Source organism: Petaurus breviceps, unplaced genomic scaffold (assembly GCF_028583685.1).
Source record: "Petaurus breviceps papuanus isolate PSGF00001 unplaced genomic scaffold, PetGlider_PUasm1.0 227, whole genome shotgun sequence".
Lineage (NCBI taxonomy): Eukaryota > Metazoa > Chordata > Mammalia > Diprotodontia > Petauridae > Petaurus > Petaurus breviceps.
Genome location: NW_027185896.1, coordinates 504,987 through 528,285, shown reverse-complemented (window position 1 = coordinate 528,285; position 23,299 = coordinate 504,987). Strand labels below are relative to the sequence as shown.

At 38.2% G+C, this 23,299-nt stretch overlaps 1 protein-coding gene across 9 annotated transcripts in view; it reads right to left on the bottom strand.

The window, feature by feature from the left end:
• Positions 1-23,299, bottom strand: part of TNS3 (tensin 3) — a 427,559-nt gene that overhangs the window by 394,665 nt on the left and 9,595 nt on the right. The window contains exon 2 of one of the 9 annotated variants that reach the window (XM_069095445.1): positions 20,625-20,790. The exons of 7 other annotated variants lie outside the window; for them this stretch is intronic. The gene's annotated coding sequence lies outside the window, so the exon portion shown is untranslated. Of the gene's footprint in view, positions 1-20,624; positions 20,791-23,299 lie in introns of those variants that run through there. One more of the 9 variants, XM_069095451.1, reaches the window with a different exon arrangement.

Sequence of the window (23,299 nt, the reverse complement as noted above, 5' to 3'; positions counted from 1 at the left end):
AGAAAGAAAGAAAGAAAGAAAGAAAGAAAGAAAGAAAGAAAGAAAGAGAAAGGAAGGAAGAGAGAGAGAAACAATATGGACACATAAGTAAATGCAAAACATAAGACAACAAACACAAAATAATGAGAAGGCACAAGCAGCAGGGAGATCTGGAAAGACCCACAAGGATGAGGTGACACTACAGCTAAGCTTAAAAGGATATCAGGTATTCTAAGATGCAAGGATGAGGAGAGAATATATTCTAGTCATGGGGGGCAGCTTGGGCTTTATATGCGCTATCTCACTACAGCCCAGTGAAAGAGATATTGGTAAAAGGTAGGATGGGTAAAGGACATACTACAATTGAGTGGTAACAGGGAGATATAAATGACGGATGGCCAGTGTTTCACTGGTACCTATGCAATGAGAAAGCTCCTAGAGGAATGCCTATAGCCCTTTATGGAACAAGAATCACACAAGACAAGGCACGAGCAAATTCTCCTTTGGACTGGTTGCGGTAGCCCCACCCATGTTCTGAAACTACAGAACTGGGGCACTGGGCCTCAGAGAGGACCCAGGGCTCACAAACGGCTAGCAGGAGTCAGGGAAGGGGACTGACTGAACTTGGCCCTTCTGAATCCAAGTTCATGGTTCTTCCTGGCTTCAAGCTAATCTCTGATGGTTGCTCCAGTCTGACTGTAACACATAATTTCACCAGCCCATATAGCACATAGATACAGGATAACTCCTCAACATTATTTTTTGTGCCCAAGAACCTTACTTACTAGTAGTATAAGAGCAGGCCCTAAAAGTTAGAAAATATGTACTCATGAGCACAATGTTTTTTTAAAGAATCCTAAGAGATACTGCATGAAAACTGCATAGAATACAGTTTGGAGAGCATAGTGTGATTTGGGTCATATTCATACCAGTTCAGACCAATACAGTGCCACTAGAACACAACTGTTCTCTTTAAAGCAGAAGCAGAATGGAGTCAAAACTGCAAAGAACTGGGAAATAGGAGACCTGGGTTCTCATTCTAGCTTGATCCCTTCTAAGAGGTAAGGCATCTTATTTCTGGACCCATATTTCCCCCACTATAAAACAAGGTGGAGAGTAAACCAGATCACCTCTGAAATCCTAAGATCTAATGAAATATTAAAATGCACAAACAAATTTAGACCATGCCCATGGCTACAGTTTTATGGAATAGTTTATGATAGAAATTATCAAGACAGTTTTCTGGATCTGCTATTACCTACAGTAATAAGAACATTAGTTCTTCTGTCATTTTATAGTTAATCTTTCTGAAAGACAAGGAACAAAGACTGCTGTATTCCTCTGTATTATCAAATGGACTCCTGGATACCAGCTACTAGGATGACCCATGGACATCACAAACTCAATACTTCTAATACTTCTATATTGTCCCTCAATCCTTTGTTCCTTCCAAACATCCTTATTTCTGCTGAGAGCACATAGTAGGTATTTCATTTTCCTTGAATAATAATAATTAGTTAAATGAACTGAATATATCCATGCAAAACTAGAAAAGAGTATAAGTATGAAAACTAGTAATTCACTGACTCCCCCATTAATCAGGAATGAAATCATCTAAAAATCTGACCTTAAAAAATATCAAATCAAGGACAATATAAATGGTTTGGGTTCTCTTGACAATTAGTCATATGATTTAGAGCTGGAAGGAAACTTATAGAAGCTCATTCAAAATTTTTTGGGTCTCAGGATCTCTGGTCACTTTTTTTTTTGCTTTTTGGAGGGCAATTGGGGTCAAGTGACTTTCCCAAGGTCACACAGCTAACTTTTGTGTTGAGTGTCTGAGGCTGGATTTGAACCCAGGTCCTCCTAACACCAGGGCTGGTAATCTATTCACTGTGCCACTTAGCTGCCCCTCTCTGTTCACTCTTAAAAATTATTGAGGATCCAAAGACCTTTTATTTATGTGGGATATACCAATCAATATTTACCACATCAGGAGCCAAAATTGATCATTTTTTAAAAGTATTAATCACTTAAAATAATAATTAACCCATTGCTTGTTAACATAAATAACATTTTACAAAGAAAACCCTGCATTTTAAAAAAAAAAAACTTATTGAGAAAAATAATGTATATAATTTTGGAAATCCCTTTAATGTGTGGCTTACCTCAAGATAGCTAGATTCTCATATTTGCTTCTGTATTTAATCTGTTGTAATACGTTGTTCTGATTTAAATATATGAAGAAAATCTGGCCTCACACAGATACATAGTGGGAAAGGGGAAGCTTACTTTAATAGACAAGTAGCATCAGTTTCATTATGAAAATAGGTTTGACTTCACTGGCCCCCTAAAAGGGTATTGGGAATCCAGCTGAGAACTGTTGTTACAGATCATCTAATTTTACCAACCAGGAGGAATCCAAAAGGCTTTCCCATCACCCAAATTTACCTTGTTTCTGTTTTGTATATGCTTATGTATGTGAATGTCTCTCCAGTTCAAGAATGGATGCTCTAGAGAGAGGAGACTGTTTTGTTTTTGTCTTCGTATTCTCAGTCCTTGGCACACAGTAGGTGCTTGATAAATTCTTGCTGAATGACTTATCCAGTGCTAGATGAGGCAAAGTGAGGGTTAGAACCTAAGCCCTCTGGCTGCAATTCCCTGTCTATACCAATCTTCTGCCTGCCTAAACACTAAAAGGCCTCTGCACAAATCCAGTCCCTGTATTTTTTTTGGCATGTAGAGTTGTTTAGAAAATAATGGTCCTGAAAATTATATCTGATGCTCCACTAAATGGAGATTTATCTATCAACAGTTGCTTTGATGAATTTTTTTTTCTATTAAAACCATCTCTTCAGATTGCCACAGAAAGGGGAATTTTTCCATCCAAACACACATTAAAAAATCCTCCACAACTGTGTTCTTTCAACACCCTGGCACTCGAAAGCAACTCCTGTGGCTATATGAAAAGGAAGATTGTCCTATCTTTAAAGAAACCACAGCTAAAAATAATTAAATAAACAAATGAAAGAGAAGTCACTGCTTCATTGATAGGCCCTGCGCCCTCTCTCTCACCCCCCATTTGAAGAAAGATCTTGGATCATTTTCTAATTCCTAAATGATCTGTGCCTTATTACATTTCATTACTGCAACCTGAACCAAAACTATTCATGAATTATGATGATGATGATATTAATAACTAACTTTATGTAGCTCTTACTACAAGCCAGGCACTATGCTAAGCATTTTGCAGTTATTATCTCATTCAATCCTTACAGCAACACTAGGAGGTAAGTGTTATTATTATTCCCATTTTACAGATGAGGAAACTGGGGCAAACAGAAGTAAAGTGAATTGCCCAGGATCACACAGTTAGTAAGTATCTGAGGCTGGATTTGAACTCAGGTCTTCCTGACTTCAGACCTAGCACTCCATCTACTGTGCTTTTAAAAGTGAATAGAGGAACTTAAAATTGACATTTTAGTGACTAACTTGTTTGATTTTTTTTCTTAATATCTGGACCAGTTATGTGGAAAATGTGTCATAAATGCTGATCTACACTTATCTGTCTTATCTGCAACTAAGTCTTATGAAAACTGCAAGGGGCACAGAGACAGTAAGTGACTTGCCCCATCACACAGTGTGGGTCAGAAGTAGTACTTGAACACAGTTCTTCCTATATCCAAAGCCAAACACTCCGTCTATTCTGACATGCTGACTTTTTGTTGTTTGAATATAAGGGGAATAAAAAACTTAAAGGTAGAAAGCAAACCTGTTGGACAAAATGAAAAAGAAAGAAAATCATAAAAACAATTAAAAGAATTGATTCAGGAAAAAAATAGGATGACATAGTATAAATTTAAATGTAACCCTGGTTCACCAAGCAATTCATCCACAGACATTGTAGTACATGCCTTCTATAGCCACTTGTGTGAAGCAGCAATCTGGAGGGAGCCCCAGGACTTGGGAAAGTTTCTTCTGAACCAGTGCAACTGATTACAACAGCATGATGTCATGGGTAAACCGAATGGAAAGAAATGCCAGTCTTATGCCAGCAGCATGATCAGATACTGGGGATATTTTCAAGAGTGCTAGATTTGAACTCAGCCAGGATGGAATGAGGGTTAACGTGAGCTACCTGATTACAGACAAGTCACTTGACTTTTCAGAACTTCAATTTCCTTCTCTGTAAAATGGGGCTGACGAATCTGATACAGTCATCCTCAAAGCAGGCTATTGTAAGGTTCACATTATGGTAAACCCAAAGTACTGAATTCGGTTCCGGCCTCAGACACTTAACACCCACACACACACACACCCACAATAAAAACCTAGCCATGTAACCTTGGGCAAGTTACTTAACCCCAATTGCCCTCCAAAAGGCGAAAAAAAAAACCAAACCATTTTCTTCATCACTTTCTTAAATCTAGATAATCAAAAGAATGAATCAAGCCCTGATCTGTAGTGATTGCTCATTTCTGAGGTATAAATGCTCACAGTGAAAAGTGAACCATCTACTGGCTGGTAGAGAGTTGGTTCCAGCCCATAATTAACACATAATACAAGCTAAGAAACAAATTCAGGTGTTGTGGTTTGTTTTGTTTGTTTTTCAAAAAGAAAAAGTTAAGGTGATTCTTCTCTGGGATAGCTTCTTGTCTTTGTTCTCTACATTGTCAAAACTCTTAAGTGGCCTATAATCATGGGCATATGCACTGTATTTGGAGTCAGTGGCCTATAATCATGGGCATATGAACTGTATTTGGAGTCAGCTCTGATCTTCTTACTAGCTGTATCATCTTGAACAGGTAAAGTCACTTTCTGTCTCTGGATCTCCTCTGTAAAATGTGGCCATCGTATGAGTTCTTAACCGGGGGTCCAGCTACTTGTATTTTGATAACTGTATTTCAACATAACAGGTTTCCTTCGAATTCCTATATATTTGATTTTATGCACTTAAAAACATTATTCTGAGGACTTATTCTTATTAGACTTCACTAGACTCCTCAAGGGATCCTTGAACCCTAAAAAAGACTAGGAACTCATGGATTAGATAATCTCTCATGTCCCTTTCCATACATAATTCCTGGTTCTGGTATTAACAGTTTACAGGGAGATTCAAGGGTACTACATATAATATATCATTTGCTGAGTACCTACTGTGTACATTATATGTACCAACGTAACAATACACAGCTATACTAAAAAATACCACTTTTTCAAAATCCCTCAAAAGTGGAAGCAGAGTCAAATTGATGGATTAGAGGCAGTCACCCCACCAAATTTTCCCAACATTCCCCTCCACACAACTTCATAATAATGTATCAAATCAAATTCTGGAGTGACATAGCCAATAAAACTCAGGGTGTGACATTTTCCAGTCTGAGACAACTGAGGCCAGTAGCAGAGGTCTGTGACAGCAGGATGAGGGCCAGCAGTGGGCCTTGTAGACAGCTGTGATGGTAGCAAACTAGTGATTTAAGTTACAGGGAAACAGGTAGCTCTTCCTGGATAAAGACCAGAGCACAGACCAGGACAGCAATGATCACACCCCTCCCCAGATCACACCATCTTGGAAGCACAGAAATCTTGCAGACTTCAGAACTAGTGCTGAAAACAGCAGTATGAAAAAAAGCCGAAGGACACTGCCTCTCTACCCCCAGGTTAGACAGAGCACAACTTTAACATAAAGTTCAAAGTCAAGAATTACACTGGGAAAAACGGGCAAATGAGGACAACAACAACAACAAAAACATGACTATATAAAGCTACTATGGTGACAGGAAAGATCAAAACAAAAACTCAGAAAAAAAACATGAAAAACAGTTACAAGCAAAGCCTCAAAGAAAAATCCAAATTAGATAGAAGCCCAACAAATACTCCTGGAAGCATTAAAGAAAGAGACAAAAGTGGTAGAGGAAAAATTAAGAAAGGAAATGAATGATATAAGAAAATTATAAAAAGGAAACCAACAGCTTGGTAAAAGAGGCACAAAAAAAATACTGAAGAAAACAGTACCTTAAAAAACAGAATTGGTCACATGGAAGGAGTCACAAAAATTCATTGAAGAAAAGAAATTCCTTAAAAAGCAGAATTGGCCTAATGAGAAAAGAGGTACAAAAGCTCATTGAAGAAAACCATTCCTTAAAAATTAGAATTGGGCAAATGGAAGCTAATGACTCCATAAATCATCAAGAAACAAACAAAAAATAAAAAATTTTTAAAACAGAAAAAATGTAAACTATCTCATCAGGAAAAAAAAACAACTAGCATGGAAAATAAATGGAAAAGAGGCTATTTAAGAATTATTGTACTGCCTGAAAGCCAGGATCAAAGAAAGAGCCTAGACATCATATTTTAGGAATTTATAAAGGAAAACTGCCCCACTATTTTGAAACTATAACATAAAATAGATCACCACCTGAAAGAAATCCCAAAATAAAGACTTCTAGGAACATTGTAGCCAAATTCTAGAGCTCTCAGGTGAAAGAGGAATATTGCAAGTCATCAGAAAAATACCATTCAAATATCATGGCACCACCATCAGGATTATACAAGGTACAGAAGCTTCCACCATTAAAGGAGAAGAGGGCTTGGAATATTACATTCTGGAAGGTAAAGGAGCTAGGAATACAACCAAGAATAACCTACCCAGCAAAACTGAGTATAATCCTCCAAGGCAGGAAATGGATCTTTAAAGAAATAAAAGATTTTCAAGCATTCCTGATTTAAAAAAAAAAAAAGGAACAGAACTAAATAAAAATTCTGATATTTAAACATGACTCACAAGAAGCATAAAAAGGTAAACATTAAAGAGAAACCCTAAGAGACTTAATCAAGTTAAACTGTTTACATTCTAATATGGAAAGATGATACACATAAGTCCCAAGAACTTTCATTGTTATTAAGGTATTTAGGAGTCTACATAGACAGAGGGCACAAGTGTGAGTTAATTATATTGAAATGATCTCCAAAAAAGAAAAGGAAGAGGCAAGAAAGAGGAATACACTGAGGGAAGAAAGAAGGTACAGGAAGAAGGAGGAAAATTATCTCCCATTAAAGAGATGCACAAGGAAGAGCTTTTACAGTGTTAAGGGGACAGAGGGAATCAACTCTTGAACCTCAATCTCATCTGAATTGGTTCAAAACAGGAAGTATACATACACACATACACTCAGTATGGGATAGAAGTCTATCTTATTCAACTAGAAGGGGAAGGTGATAAGGGGCGGGGGGGGGATAACAGGGAGGGCAGATTAGGGGAGGCAATGGTCAGAACAAAACAGACTTCTGAGGAGGGAAAGGGTAAAAAGAGAAAAAAGGATAAACATAAGAAAAAAGGATCAGAATCCTATCCTAAAATCAGAATCCACCAATATGTTGTTTACAAGAAACACACTTGAAACAGAGACACATGCATAGTTAAAATAAGGGGCTGGAACAGAATCTATTATGCTCTAGTTTATATAAGAAGAAAAAAAAGGTAGAGGTAGCAATCATAACATCAGACAAAGCAAAATTAGACCTAATTAAAGGAAATAATCATGGAAACTGCATTTTGATAAAAAGATAGATTAAACAATTAAGAAAAAATACTAAACACATATACACCAAGTGGCAGAGCATCTAAATTCTTAAAAGACACAAACAAAACCAATGCAACCAAAATTAGAAGGAAAGCAAGAAATTAGAGCAGGGAAAAATCATTTCAAGTTTCTATAGGGTTTCATTTCTCAATATACAGGGAATAGAGTCAAATTTATAAAAATAAGAGCCATTCCCCAATTGATAAATGGTCAAAAAAAAATCAAAGCTATCTATAGACATATGAAAAAAGGTTCTAAATCCCTATTCATTAGAAAAATGCAAATAAAAACAACTCTGAAGTACCACCTTACACCTATCAATATGGCTAATGTGACAGTAAAAGAAAACAAGAAAAACTGGAAGGGATGTGGAAAAACTGGGGCACTGATACACTGTTGGTGGAGTTGTGAACTAACCCAACTGTTCTGCAGAACAATTTGGAACTATACAAAAGGGCTATAAAACTGTGCATACCCTTTGACCCAGCAATAACACTACAAGGTCTGTACCCCCAAAGACATCAAAGGAAAAGGAAATGGACTATACTTGCAAATACATTAACCAGAATTCTTATTGCACTGGCAAAGAATTGGAAATTGATGGAATGCCCATCAATTATGAAATAACTGAACAAGTTGTGTTATATGATTGTGATGGAACAATATTGTGCTAAGAAATGATGAGCAGACTTCTAAGAAACCTGGAAAGATTTATATGAACTGATGCTGAGTGAAGGGAGCAGAACCAGGAGAACCTTGTACACAGTAACAGCCACAGTATGCAAGGATTGATTTTGATAGACTTAGGCCTTCTCCACAATTCAAATACCTAAAACAATTCCAAAGAACAAATGATGGAAAATGCCGGTCCTTCCAGAGAAAGAACTATGGAGTCAGCATGAAGAACAAAGTAGACTATCTTCTTTTTTGTTTTATTTTGAGCTTTCTTTTTCTTTCTCATGATTCTTCCCATTCATTATAATTCTTCTATGCAATATGACTAATATGAAAATGTGTTTAATAGAAATGTATGTATAGAGCCCATATCAGATTGCAGGCCATCTGGGGAGGGACAGAGGAGGAAGGGAGAGAAAATTTGAAACTTAAGGAAGTGATTATTGAAAACTAAAAATAATAATTTAATTTAAAAAAAAAAGAAATAATGAACAGGATGGCTTCAGAAAAACCTGTGGAGACTTCTATGAAGAACCAGGAAGTCACTGTTGACAGTAGCAGCAATATTGTAAGTATGATCAACTATGAAAGACTTGACTACTTTGGATCAATACAATGACCCAAGATAATTCCAAAGGATTCATAATGAAAAATGCTGTCCTCCAGAGATAAACACTAAATGCAAATTGAAATATAATATTTTCACTTTCGTTATTTTTCTTCCCTTTTTGGCAACATGGCTAACATGAACATATTTTGCATGATTTCACATGTATAATTGATATCATATTGCTTGCTTTCTCAATATTTGGGAAAGGATGGATGGAGGGTATTTAGAACTTAATCTCTTTTTTTTTAATGAATGTTTAAAATAATTTTTTTTTAGCTCCCTCAAAAATACCTAATTCCAGGTCACTTTATGAGAATAAATGCCCATTATCTGGAAAAAATAAAACAATCCTGACTTCAGGAGGACTGTGACAAGTTGTTAAGTCCAAAAAAGGAGAGACAATTCATCTTACTCTCTAGTCCTAGAACACTGGGTACCCAGTATTGCTAATGCTGCAATGTTCTTTCATGTGGATTTTAAATATTTATACAACTCCTTCAGAGCTCATACAATCAAAGAATACATACACCTGAGTTCCTCAGGTGTACATATTTTATCCATAGCAACAGGTTGGGTTTTATTAAAACTGTTCAAACTCTTATTCATCAGTCTATTATGGAAATCCAGGCAGATGACTGGAGCTTGTGATTCCCTTAACAATGTGGCCATGTGTTTTACCCGGGGCCCAAGGCCAAATGCCAACTGGTTTAAAACAATGTCCCTCCAATAGGTCAGTAGCTCCTCTGTGAAAGTGAAGATAGATCAGCTGACAGACAATATAAGTTGAAGGAACTGATGTCTTCCCACTAGGTACAGTTAACAATGCCTTCCCTATTTCAAGTGTGGCTGGTTAACGTATCAGTCATTCATCATTTGAACAAATGGCTCATACTTTTCCAGGAACCAAATGTGTTATACAACAGCTTAAAGTACTTTTCCCAATTTGCCTCCCCCTCCAAAAAACAAATAAATAAATACGAGTAAGTGCCTAATGATCCAGTCCCCAAATAATGAATCTGAAAGCATGATCTGGAAATGCTCAAAACAGTAGACACATTAAGTACAAGAGTTGTTTGGTTTCCAAATGAGACTCTGCTCGCTCTTTGACATTTCTACAAAAACAAAAACAGTATGTTTTAAGTCTTACACAAAAGATTATAATTTGCTCCGACATTTGCCTAAGACAGGAGTCCATTTCAAGAGACTGACAAAAGAAAGTAATCACAGCCATTTTATTGTACTGATTTCAAGGGACAAGTAAGGAAAACACCCTGACACAAAAATACCTATTATTCTAAAGTACAACCAGTAATAACAAGTGCTCATGTTTCTCCAGAGCTCTATGATTTAGCACAGGGTTCTCCTGACAAGCACAACTACTGATACCCCCTTTCTACAGGGGAGAAAACTGAAGTTCTGGCAGATGAACTGATTTGTCAAGGGTCACGTGGTAGAGTGGAGATTTGTACCCAGGTCTTCTGATTCTGAATCCCCAGTGCTCCATCCATAGACTAGACTACTCATTAATAGCATCTTGTTTCCAGATGTGTTAACTCTTTGATCTAAAAAGTCACATATATAGATTAAAAATCACTAACATCAACACTTTCAAAGTGGACACTTTTTCAAGGCAATAAATAATACTGAACCAGACTGTATTGATCGGTAGCAAAGAAATGCTTCTTTGGAAGGAATATTAAATCTTGCAGACAAACTGGGAACCATTTAGTTGACTGGCACATAGTAGGAACTTAATAAACGTCTATTGACTGACTGATATCACAGCTGCAGGGCCTAAAATGGCTACCCTTTGGGCTTTGGAAAATTTAAGTAACTTCTGGAAAATGAGGAATCATCTCCCTTCCCTAAGAAGGACCAGGCTCAGGGGCGGCCAGGTGGCTCAGCGAGTAAGAGCACCAGCTCCAGGGTCAGGATGACCTGGATCAAATCCCGGGCTCAGATATTCAGCACCATACCCAGAAATAACTGGCCGTGTAACCTTGAGCAAGTTACTTAACCCCAATTGCTCAAAAAAAAAAGGACCAGGCTCCAGAATTTTTCAGAATGAATCCTAAATTAACCCATCATAAATAGGTAGCTTCTATTGCAATGCAAATACCACAACATAAATTCACTGTAGTTGTTTCAGAATGGTTTATTCAAGCATCAGACTAATACAATAGTCTGAAAAAATGGAGTGGGTATATATGTGTGTTAAGCAATTAAAGCTTACAACTGCACTGAGACTTTTGGTACATTCTGTATAGACAGTATGTACATACGTGCATGTACACACACACACACACACACACACACACACCCCCTATTCCCTTAACTATTTCTACTTCAGACCTTTCTTTAGGTCTCTAGACCCATATCTCTAATTGCTTTTTCCCCACTCCTACTGACCGTAAGCTTCTTAAGAGTAGAAGCTGTTTCATTTTTATTTTAGTTTCTCTATTTCCAGCACATAATAAATGCTTTTTGAATGACAGATCAATTGATCACTTTAAAGACATCTCTCCTTGGTTGTCTTACTGGCACTTCCAAAAATGAAGTTTATCATCTGTGCCTGTCAGTAGATCTACTCTATACTCAAAATCTGGTGATTATCTTTGATTTGTTCTTCTCCCTTACAGATCTTACATGAAGAGTTACTTAGTCCTGTGGATTCTTTGTACCCAATATGGATAGGGAGCTGGAGAAGAAGCAAAAGAGATGATCAAAGAAGCAGAAGAAAAATAAAAATATTGTGGTATTCAGTGACCCAAAAACAGGCCTGGAAAATCAAAAGACAATTATTTATGGACAATTATTGGCAAGTCAGACAAAGCAGAAGGTTAGAGAAGGAAGACATTTTAGGATAGTAGTTAGTGAAACATCAATGTTGTAGACCATTGGAGTAAGGCAAGGTATGGAAACAAACAAAGCTAAAAATGGCAAGATGGAATAGGAGAATGGCTATGAAGCCAAAGCACAAGCTTCCTATAAGACAGGAAATGACAGTATTGAACAGGAAGTGACAGTATTGAATGTGATTAGTTTGTCTGAGCTGGAAATGTCTAAAGAATGGCCAAGTTATTTAGTTGAAGTGGGGTGGAGAAGGTCATTGGAGTTAAGAAGGTAGAAGAATTGTAGAACTGGGATGTTAGAAGGGACATCGTCTAACTACAAGTAAAATTAAAAGCAAAATGTCTTTTGGACAATAGTAATCTAGTGAATCCACTTAGAGATTTCTTTTTAATGACATAACATGTAAAGTGATTTTCCAGCCCTAAAGTGCTATATAAATGCTAGTTATTATTGTTATTCAAATATACGTTTTTTATTGTGTTAACAAATTCTTCTGTAGTTCCTATTATGCCATACTTCTTGCCTTGAAAATTTTTGACATCATGTCAAGAAAAAGGGAAAAAAATATATTTGTACAAAAATATTTATAGCACCTCTCTTTGTGGAGACAAAAAACTGGAAATTGAAGGGATGCCCATCAATTGAGGAATAGTTGAACAAGTTGTAATAAATGATTGTAATGGAATACTACTGTGCTATAAGAAATGACAAACAGGATGATTTCAGAAAAACCTGGAAAGAGTTATGTGAACTGATGCAAAGTAAAGTGAACAGAACCAGGAGAACACTGCACAGAGTAACAGCGACACTGTTACACTGTTACTGGTGTTGTAACAGCAACATCAGCTGCAAATGACTTAGCTACTCTCAGCTAATACAAGGATCCAAGAGAATTCTAAAGGACTCATGAAAAAAAATGCTATCTACCTCCAGAGAAGGCACTGAAGGAATCTGAATGCAGATCAAAGCATACTGTTTTTCATTTTATGTGTATGTGTGTGTGTGTGTTTAGTTCTGTGTTTTCTTTCACAATGTGACTAATATGGAAATGTTTTATATGACAGCACATGTATAAACCATATCAAATTACTTACTGTCTTGGGATGGGAGGAGAAAGGGAGAGAATTTGAAACTCAAAATTTTAAAAACAAAACAAATGCTAAAAATTTGAAAAGAAAATAAAACAGAAAAATAAAAACTGAGAGAAAAAAAGTTTTTTAATATGAGCTCATAGCTGCAACTGGATTTCAAAGAAGCTCTTTCATCCCATTGTCTGTAGTTCAATGACAGACAAAGAATTCCACAACATAGGGTCAGTCTCACTCTCTCCTTAAAAAGACTGCAAGCCCAGTGCCATCAATAGTTGAACCATTAAACCAAATCAAAGCATCTAATGTTCATAAGTGTACTGTGAATTTAAGAGACTAAACACCAAAATACAGCTAATAGTTATATAAATATATATATATATATATATATATATATATATATATATATATATATAGGCAAGGCAAGTTAGGATGATTTTCCCTAGTCCCCAAGTTCTGGTGGGCCATGAATTCACTGTTTAAGTGACCAGGTGGGAAGGAAATGTGTAAGGAGAGGGTAGTCACATTTTAGCTGATCGAAAAGAAACCTGAGAAACATATGATCAGTATACAAAATTCTAGCAGCCACATCATCCTAAGGCCACAGTGTGTCCTTTCTGTGACATACTTGATTTCCCCTTCCAAGCTACTCCTTTGACCTGACCTGACCCTTAACTTCTCTATTTCTACAGATGGAATAACTAGATCCTCCATCCAGTCACCTAATCTCAAATCTTCAGACTTCTTTGATCCTTCCCATTCCTTCATCCCATACCATTAATCTTTGCCAAGTTCTGTTGAGCCTCTGAGCTCAGGCTCTTCCTTTCTATACTCATACCATCATTGCTCTTGTACTAGACCATCTCACCTCTTGCCTGAATACTACAATAACCTACTTCCTGCCTTTAGTCTTACTATCAATCTACTGGAACTACTTTCCAAATCCAATAGCCTTTTATTAGCACGTATCCCTTCTTGGGCTTTTGGGAACTTTTAGCATTATTGTTGACCCCTACCATATATATCTCTGTTCCCTAAGCTGTTGAAAGTATACCATCCTGACCGTATTCCTATCCGTATAATCATTCCTTCTCAATCTCCTTCCTTGGTTCATCATCCTTTTCCTAGTTTTTCCTTCATCCTCTTCCTACCAGTTATCTTACTGACCCGATGTAAAGATCAAATGAGATAATATTTGTAAAACACTTAGTACAGTGCCTGGGACATAGTAGGTACCACATAAATGCTTATTCCTTTTCACCTCTAGGTGTTCTCCTGGTATCTGTACTAGACCCTATTCTCTTCCTGTACTTGTTCCCTTAGCAATTTCATTCACGCCCGTGGCTTCAATTAATATTTCTATGCAGATGACTCTCAAATCTCGAGCTCCAGTCCTGGCTTCTCCAGTCCTGGATTCCATTCAGAATCCCTAAGTCCCATCTTTGTCTTCAGGGCATGTCATCCCAGATATCCCACTGTCACTTCCAAATGAAGGTGTCCAAAACAGAAACTCATTATTTCTGCCCCATCAATGGAGAATCTCCATCCAAAACTTGAGCTGTCTCTGACAGATCTCTGGACTCATTCTTAGATCAAATAGATTACAAAGTTCTGTCAATTCTAAGCAACATATCTTACATCCACACCCTCCTCACTGCCAGTGTTCTAGAAGTCTTTCATTACCACCCACCCAGACTGTTGCAATAAATAACCTCCTAATAAACTTCCTCACTCCTCTCTCTCCTCCCTACTAATCCATCCTTCATGCTGTTTGCTTCTAGTCTAAGACTATTTATTAGCTCTGACCAAGTTACTACTTGGCTCAAAAGCCTACAGGGGTTCCCTACTGCTTAAAGAGTAATGTTCACACTCTTTTGTTTGACATTTAAAGTGGAGCTACAACAACTTTTCTAAGTTTGTATCATGTTACCCACACTCTAGAGAAACTACCCTCCAAACAAACTGAAATTTCTATCTCCTGAAAATAACATGGAGCTTTCCAGTCTCTCTGCTCATTGCTTCCTACACCTAGAATGTCCTTCCCCCTCCTCTTTATAGTTTCAGAAGTGCTAACCATTCTTTAAAGCCCAAGTCAAATACTACCTCCTCCACAAAATCAACCAGTCTTGATCTGATTCCCTCCCTCAGGCTTCACATAGCACCTTAGTAACTCTCGGATGAACTTTGGCTTCTAATAAAGTATATTGGTTCCTTAAAGCCCTACTAGACTGTAAGACCCATGAAGATATCTTATCTAAACTTTGTGTCATCCCAGGACATAGCCCACAGTAAATGCCTTAGAAAGCATATACCACAGTGCTTGGTACAAGGGTAAGTGCTTAATAAATGTTTATTGATTAATTGACTGATTGAACTACTCTGGGTAAATTCACTAATGCCTTTGAATTTCAGCTTCCTAATCTCCCAAATGGGGATAGCAGTTTCTTTGCTAGCTACCTTACAGATTATGAGTTTTAAAAAATTCAAATTTAATTCCAGTGAATATATGACCTGAATTCATGAAACATTACAAGCTTTTAAAAAACTACTTTTCTAGTTAACAGCCAAAAGAAAAAATAACTCATAATAAAAATGCATAGTCAGGCAAAACAAAGTCCCCTATTGGTCTTATGGAAAAAATAACACTACAATCTTCAAAGAAACCAAATTACAGGTGACTCAAACAGCAAAGAAGAGAAGGACAGAGTAAATAGTCTGTAGGCATTTGCGATGACAATTTGCATGTCAAAAGTGGAATAAAAACAGCTATCTAGGAAATGTATAATTGGAATGGAAAACAGGTCATATTACCAATGTGAGTGGTCTGAGCACCCATTTAATATGAAAAGACCTAGGGGCAGCATACAGAGTGGCTCCTTTAAGAACAATTTATGAAAAGCTAAATGTCAGTCTTAAGAAGTGTACCACGGGGCAACTCCTGACATTTAAGAGATCATGGATGCTTTGAAGCACTGAAACAAAATATTATATAAAAATATGGTTGTCATTATATAATCTCTACCAATCTAGGGTTTAAGATAACATCTAAGGGGGCGGCCAGGTAGCACAGCAAGTAAGAGCACCGGCTCCAGTGTTGAGAAGACCTGGAGATCGAATCCCGGGCTCAGACACTTAGCACCCACCCAGAAACACCTGGCCGTGTAACCTTGAGCAAGTTACTTAACCCCGATTGCTTAAAAAAAAAAAAAAAGATAACATATAAGATCTTTTCTTTCTTCAGTCAACTATTCAAAAATGTGGTCCACACTCACAGATTCTACTTCCTGTTTAGTTGCTCATTCTCTTCTTTAACCTCCCCACCCCAATCTGGTTTCTTCCCCCAGCCTCACTCCCACTCCCCTCCATCATCCTAAAATTGTTTTCATCAAAGTTATCAAAGACTATTTAAGATTACTTCATTCCCAATTCAATGAACTTTTCTTAGTTCTTGATCACCTGTCATTATATGACATGGTAGATACTCCCCCCCCATACCCTTCCTCCTTCATGAAACCTCCCAATTGTCTTATTGTAAACTTCACAATTTAGTTTTGCTGACTTCCCCATTATCGGTCTCACTTCCCTTCTTGCTTCTCCTACACCCTCTATGCAGATAACCCACCCAGCTCTATGTCTGGGGAATTAGGCTTTCTTTATAACTATTAATTGAAAACTTCATTTATGCTTATTTCTTCAACCCTTATCAGCATGTTGACTCAATTCAATAAACAATTAAGCACCTACTGTATGCAGAGCTCTGTTCCAGGTACTAAAACGGAATAACAAAGTTAAAATCAGAAAGTCCCTGAACTTCATAGGCTCTAGTACTACGATATATCTTTGTGGCCCTAAACTTTTTGCCTGTACTGCCTCAGATAAGTCAGTACCTGAGAGATAGTTCCCACCTTGACATATCTTGACCACTGAAACTCAACAGGGCCCCTACAAATTCATAATCTGAATTAAAAAACAAGCTATCTTTCATTTCCCTCTTTGTGTCAGTATTCATCTTTCATCTGGTCTAAGGTTAGGGATAGTTGAATCACCTTTGGTTGTATCCTTTCCTTTTTCTTCTAGATATTGTCAAGTCACCAAGTTCTTCAAAATGTCTTATTTTAAACTGACTGCCACTGCCTTAGGTCCAGGATCTTAACACTTCATCCCAATTCACCAGAATAGTCCTTACCTCCAATCCCCCCATCCCATACACACACACACACACACACACACCACCACCACCACCACCACACATCACAACAATACATTCATTCAAATTGGCCTTCTGAAATAACAACCTTAAAAGTGTCTTGTCTTTTGGGGCAGCTAGGTGGTATAGTGGGGACCTAAGTTCAGATCTGACCTCAAGTAATAACTAGCTGTGTGACCTTGGGCAAGTCAATTACCCCCCATCTGTCTCAGTTTCCTCAACTCTAAAATGTGGATAATAATATCACCTAACTCAAAAATTAAATGATTTATTTGTAAAGTGCTTAGTTTTACATCGTCTGGCACACAGTCGGCACTTAATCAATGCTTGTTTCCCTCCTTCCTATTGACAAAAAAACCCCAAACTCTTCTGACTGGCTATTTTATGACTTGCCATGATCCTTAAGCCTTATCCATCCAGTCCTGTTTTCCTCCCTCCTTTCCTCCTACGCACCACCAATCATCTCTAACTCAGTACTTTTTGTTCATGTTTTCTCCTTACTTTGTATATAGTACGAATTGATTGAATGGGGCCAGAATTGCCTCTCCTCTCACCATTCTTCTAAGCCTACTTAAAGTTTCACCTCCTCCATTGTTTTCCATGTTGTCAACAACCTATATTGCTCTCCCTTTCTTCCCGGACCTCCTATTGAAATTAGAATCCTTACCAGACAGTATAGTTTCATTCCTTCAGGTATGTTTGAGCTAGTCTCAGAACTTCTGTTTCCTTACCAGGAAAATGAATGGATTGGACTTGAGCTCCAAGATTCCTACCAACTCAAAAATCTATGAATAAAGGCCAACCTTGTCTCTACTTCTAGGTGGTAGATAAGCTCCTTGAAGGCAAAAAAAGAAAAATGTCATACTTATTTATAAATCTAAAAAGTACCTAGAGCCATACTGTTGTAAATTGTCAGTGCACAAATACTGGACTGGCCAAATATTTTAATTATATTATGTACACTGTGACCCAGCAAAAGCTGAAAAGAAAGGACCATTCCTTAGCAACTCTAAAATTTAATCCCTACTCCAGTCTTTATGGACTATGTAAATAAGAAACCAAGGCATCTAAGAAAATGAAGAAAAAGAAAAGAAACTATCCAGTATGATACTTGCCTCATTCTTAAGAAAAAAGATGCTATCTGTCCCTAGCTCGTAGGAAGAGGACTATGAGAAGGAAGGACAGCTTTTTATCTCCTTCTAAATTAAGCCTTTATATTGGAGTTCATTATTTAAATGAATAAATCAAAATCAGAATGATGTGAATTCCCCAGCTGCCCACAATGCTATAAATTCTGTAGAAGTTTATGATGGGGGTGGCGGAATAGAGACCTCACCAGATGTAGGTTTTGGAATGTAGAAAGCAAAACCATCTAGTTGCATAACTGTACTTAAAACTTGTCTGTCCGTGAAGGCGTTATCACAAATTAAACCCATGTTCCTTTGTCTAGCTCATCTCTTTAGGTATCACCCTGCACCCAGATCTTGCCATCAGAGACCATGACCTTGTTTCTTCCTCCTGTCCCCTCCCCCCACTTGGATCTTGCTGGAAACTTCTGGTTTTGACCTTGATACCACCTCTACCAAAACTTCTTGCATCTAGCTTCAATTCACTGTACTGTCAGGCAGGTTCTTTTATGTTGTTGATCAGTCCTGTCCAACTCATCCAAGCCCCATTTGGGGTTTTCTTGGCAAAGATACTGAAGTGGTTTGCCATTTCCTTCTCCAGCTCATTTTACTGAAAAGGAAACTGAGACAAACAGGGTGAAGTGACTTGCCGAGGGTCACACACCTAGTAAGTATCTGAGACCAAGAAATGAGTCTTCCTGACTCCAGGCCCAGTTCTCCATCAACTGAACCACATAGCTGCCCCAGGTTTTTTTTATACCAGCTGTATATTCTGTTTCTGACCTCCAATTGTTCTGGAACAGAATTCCCACCCCACTTCTCCACACTTTCCCCATCCCTTAAGAAGGCCTTAACCAGTATCATGAACCTTAGCCATGCTTGGCCGAAGCCTCTAGCCCAGTACTGTATATCAAGTTATCTGACAAACTTGTAACCAAATAAAATACAAAAGCCTGTGAAAGTATAAAAATAAAATCTATAAGAATTTAAAAGGTTAAAGTCATCAAGAATAAAAAAGTATCCTAAAAGCCAACTGGAATTCTTTTTTGGTAAACTTGAATCATCAATTGGCATCATTTGGGATAGATGTGATGATGTCTACCTTCCATTCAGTAGAGTAGATAATGGAAACCTGGTGGGGGCCAGGTTCTGTTTCTGCCATTTCTATATCGCCATTTGTCTTATTTATTTTTCACCTTTAATGCTTAAAACAAATTCAATTAAACTATGCAGGAGTGCTTCCAATTTCTGCTCTGTAAGAATAAATTCAGAACTTTCCAATATGCCTGTCTGGCCAAAAGAAAAAAAAAGGCCACTAAGATGCCAATTCTGTGGTCCGGCCCACATTCCATGAGAATAAGAGTTCTGGCCTGCATTCTTGGCCAGTAAATGTAAATATACTTTCTTAAAATACATGTTTATGCATTTCATTAAATATTTCCCAATGACACATAAAATTTTTTTAACACTTTTCTAAAATTTTGAGTTCTAAATTCTCTCTTGACTCTCCCCCCTCCTTGAGGAGGTAAAACAATTTGATAGTACAGATATGCTCTTCATGAGTAAAAATTAACAAAAGTAAATCTTCAGACATTTTGGTTGTATTTTCACTTTAGGTACTTTTTTCTTTTTTGGCTTTCTAGTCAATTTGCATCTGCTAAATAGTAAAAACCACCTAGGATAAGTGAGAAAAGTCCATACCTAAAAGCCAACACATGTCACATGCATTTAATGTGGTCTCCATGAAACTGCTACAGAGTTTACTGCTCCTCAGGTAGAATGGCCATGGAGGAAACCCTGAATAAATTACATTCATAGATCATAAGTTCTGGCATGTGGTTCCCAGACTGAACCATTTATCCAAATTAAAAACACTCTCCAGAAACAAAATCAGTTCCTTTTAATTGAAAATAAAACCAAATAACCCTGAAGGCATTTTTTTTGAAAGACAATCTTCCTTTCTTATTCTGTTAATCATTGCATGTTACACAATCTGTCAAAACAGCTTGGTAAGAAGTTTTCTTCCCTTCCTCTTTTTTCCCCCTGAGGGCCTAGTTATTACCCCATAGGCTCCAAACCCATCTCTGTGACCCAGGAAACTGGAACTACCAATAGCCAGGATGAGTTAACAAAGCTAGAGGAAAAGGAACAGGAAAAACTTGGGCTCTTGTAAATTTCAGTTCAATCATCTCCCCTCTAAACAATGCTGAATTTTCTCTTCCCTCCCTAAGACTGGAGAAGAACCTTCCTAAATGGATTAAATCTCCTTTAGGCTGAACCCCAGTAACCCCCCAACCCCCACCAGTCTGAGGCATGTATATGCAGCTTAAAACCAAAAAGTAAACCTTCCCCCTTTCCTCTTCCACATGCCACCTGACAAGAGACGCCCCCCCCCACCCCCCCTTCAGATCCTTTCCAGGGAAGGGGAACTAGAAACACACCTGTCCCATAGATTATTACAGCTAATCATTCCGTCACCTCCAGCCTCCAGCAATTCATTACCTCAATCCTGTTATCTCCTAAAATGCAAGCCAGCAGGTAATCAGATAGCTGGGCAAAAGAGTGGTGAAGATGTGGCCAGCAAGCTGGAGGGCTGGCCTCCTTTCAGATCACCAGCAGCGAAAGCGCTCTCCAAATGGGCCCCCAGGGCTATGGAAATTCAGTGTGACTGCATTAAGTACCAAAAGAAAAGAGGGGAAGAGAGGAATCAAAGCTTGGTCACTAATCTCTCCCCCAAATTGACAATTTGCCAGCCCAGTTTTCAGCCGGTCCTAGGAGCAAGGCCCAAAGTGACCAACCAAGAGAGAGGCAAGCACAACAGTGAAATGTATACTGAAGGGGTGGATTACCAAGTAAAGAAAAATACTCCGAATAAATAACTACAATCCTCTTATGCATTATCACTGAGGAGGGGGGAAATAACCTGCAAAGGGTAGCCCCTCCCCCCAGACCCACAGAAATAATATGTACATACCTCCACTCCCACTCTTTAACAGAGCTAGCATAGGACTTAATGTTTACTCTGGATGTCCAGATGCAGGCCTGCAGCATTTATTTTAAAGCTCTCCATGAAAAGGCCACACACTGCTGATGTGTTGCAGGGAAAGAATGAAAAAAGGGAGGGACCCCTAAATCCCCAGGTGTGAAATAACACCCTCCCTGTACCTAGTGCTGGGCCTGTAAAAGATTGTAAATGATTGCAGACCTCAATTTAACAGCACTTGCTAGGGCCAAAACTCTCATACCTTTTGACTTCTCCCTAATGCATTTTGAGTTTTACTTTCCTGAAAAAGGAATTCCTTCCCAGCTAAGCAGGACTATTTTTTTAACCAGCTTCACATCCCTCATGGTACACAACCATTAAGCTAAGCAGAAATACCCATAGGCCCAGCCTGGGGATGGCCAGGCACAATCAAGCTACCTCCTGGCAGGAAAGGACTCATCCATGGCAGGGGAATTAGCATCTCCCAGAACAATCCACTTCCTTTCATCATTATCATCTCAGACTTCAATTAATATTTATGAAGTGCTAACTAGGAGCATGGCCCAGTATTTGATGCTTGGCCAAGAATACAAAAATTAATTTCAAAATTGCTAGCATGATAATAAGAAGCTAGCATTTACATTGCACTTGACGTGATTTCAATGCTATCTCATTTGCATCTCACTATAACCCTTTGAGGTAGGTGTGAAAATTATCTTCATTTTACCCAAGAAGAAACTGGGACTCATAGACTAAGTGACTTGGCCAGGATAACAGCTAGCTAATACTCAGTCAATGAGCATTAAAGACAGACCACTAGGTTTGGTATTTTTTCTTGTTCAGTCCTTGCTTTTCAGTTCTGTCTGACTCTATAGCTCCATGTGGGATTTTTTGGCAAAAAAAAAAGAGTGGTTTTGCCATTTCCTTCTCCAGCTCATTTTACAGTTGAGGAAACCGAGGTAAATAGAGTGAAGAAAGGTGCCCATCGTCACATAGCTAGTATATGAGGCCAAGTTTGAACTCAGGAAGATTGAGTCCTCCAGACTCTAGGCCGGGTGCTCTATTCACTGCGCCACCTAGCTGCCACTTCCTTTGGTGTGTTTTGTCAACCCATTATAGCCTAACGCTTTCAAAAGGAAAGATGAAAAAACTAGCACCCCAAGCGTTTATCTTGACTTGTCCAAAGATTCACTGAGCCAAGATTTGAATGTAGGTCCTCTGAATTCATCACCTTTCCATTACACAATTCAATAATTTAATCCTGGGCAAAATCACTCTGGCTCGTTTAGCCTCATCTGCCTTGTCTGTAAATGGATATAGGGCTGTAGTGAAGATCCAATTAGAAAAACGGGGGGAAAATGGGTGCTACTGTTATATATGATCTGTAGTCATCCATGCTAAGGAATTTTGTTGCTCAAATAATATCTGCCAACTAGATCACTGAATTTGTGACTTGGAAGGTACCTCTTAGCTGCTCTCTAGTCCAATCCATTACATAGATTACATTACCTGGACCACATACCAAGTCAACATCCAGCCTTTCTTCCTAAGACCTCCAAAGTAGGCAAGCCTCCTATCCTACCTCTCCAGGCAGCCCATCCTCCTTTGGGATGACTCTAATTGTTAGGAAATTTTTCCTGTTATCAAACCTCTATGGGATTCCATCCATTGTTCCTGGTTCCACCCCAAGAGATCACACCCACAACTAGCTTTTATTCTCTCTTTTTACTACCATAGTAGTCAAGTCAAATACTTGGTGACAGCTATCACAACACAACACCCTTACCCACTTCTCCAGCCTAAACATCCATAGTTCATCTCTGTATAATGTGGACTCTAGGCCCTTCACTAACCTGGCTTTTTATCATTATTTCTGTAGTTGAAAGGGGAAAAAAAAAGTTTTACCCTTACCAGCCTTATTCAGGGCCGGAACTCATGAGAGGCAGTTGTCTTTTATTTTAACTTGGATTTAACCAAGGCTCTGTTCCTCTCTCAGATCATACATCTCCATGTTGTAGAGAACTCTCTCAGTAGATTTCCACTTGCCTCGTATTATGGGTCCTCTTCAACCAGAGGGCCTTCCCTCTGAGGTTATCTCCAATTTATCCTGGAGAAAACATTCTAGACATCTTGTTCACCAGAAGAGTCTTCAAGCCCGTTTGACCAGTACCTCATATCTCAGGTTCCCTCCTGG